A 1,227-nucleotide genomic window follows, 5' to 3' on the forward strand; every position below is an offset into this window, starting at 1 on the left:
AAGACATTAACGCTACAATAGTTTTTAAATTATAAGCTATTATTTGGTGAATATCACCTAAAGTTCACGCGTTCAGATATGCAATACAATGTACAAATACTACAAGTGAAAACCAATTATCGCCCTTCTTGTTAATATTGATAATAAAATAAAGGTTACATAAGAAGATAAAATTATTAATGTTTTTGTAAATGCATTGTACAATAACACTCCTTTTTCGATAATAACATATTCATTTTTACATGATGCAAGTGCAAGCTATCACATGGTATTTCTTTAAGAAATCTACTATCACAATTTCATATCTTATATGTAAAAATGAAGTTATCAAATAGTAAATAGTTAAGAAATAATATGTATGTCTTATAAATATTCAACAAAATAAACAGCACCTATTACTAATATATAAGTAGAACTCATTCAAGCTCATGTTAACGTTTTAGAAAAATAATTCGAAAAAACTAGTAGTTAACAAATGACATGTATTTATATCCTACACTTAACAAAATAAGTAGCTATTGTCGCTAGTATTTGAATAAAACTCATTCAAATCAATGTTAAACATTTTATTAAAGTATGAATTAGTAACTTATAAATATTATAAAATTATTAATTATGTAATTCATATTAATTTTTATTAATTAAAACTAAAATGCGTATACAATAGTGCAATTTTATAGTTATTAATTCATATAATTTGTAAAATTAATCATGTATGTCATAATAATTGTTCAAATTATGCCTTATTTATATCTATGCACAATCTTGCGCGTCGCAATAAATTTTGTTGCACATTGTATATTATTTCGGGAGATATACATTGTAATTGCTTTGATAATACATTATATTTAAATATCTTACACAATCACATTGTCGAAACAGTTACAAGTTTATCCAAAAAAGTTACGCAGAAAAGTTTAATGCAATGTTGCAAATTATGCATAGACATGAAAAGTACACAATTTAAATATTACAATATACATACAACATTGATTTTATAAATTGTATATAATTATAAAATTTTACGGTAATTATTTTTACAATAAGACCCTTTCCGAATTTTAATGGTTTTTTTCTTGCAATCTTGATAAAAATCTTTGTTGTGACTCTAACACTGATAATCTATTGAAGGAGGTCGAAAAATGTGTAATCTATTTAATTTTTAAACTATTAATTTCCAGGTAAAAATAAAGATGAGAGAAGCCTCCCCAATGACTTCGACCTTGA

The sequence above is a fragment of the Trachymyrmex cornetzi genome, unplaced genomic scaffold, assembly GCF_001594075.2.
Source record: "Trachymyrmex cornetzi isolate Tcor2-1 unplaced genomic scaffold, Tcor1.1 scaffold1094, whole genome shotgun sequence".
In the NCBI taxonomy this organism is placed as follows: Eukaryota; Metazoa; Arthropoda; class Insecta; order Hymenoptera; family Formicidae; genus Trachymyrmex; species Trachymyrmex cornetzi.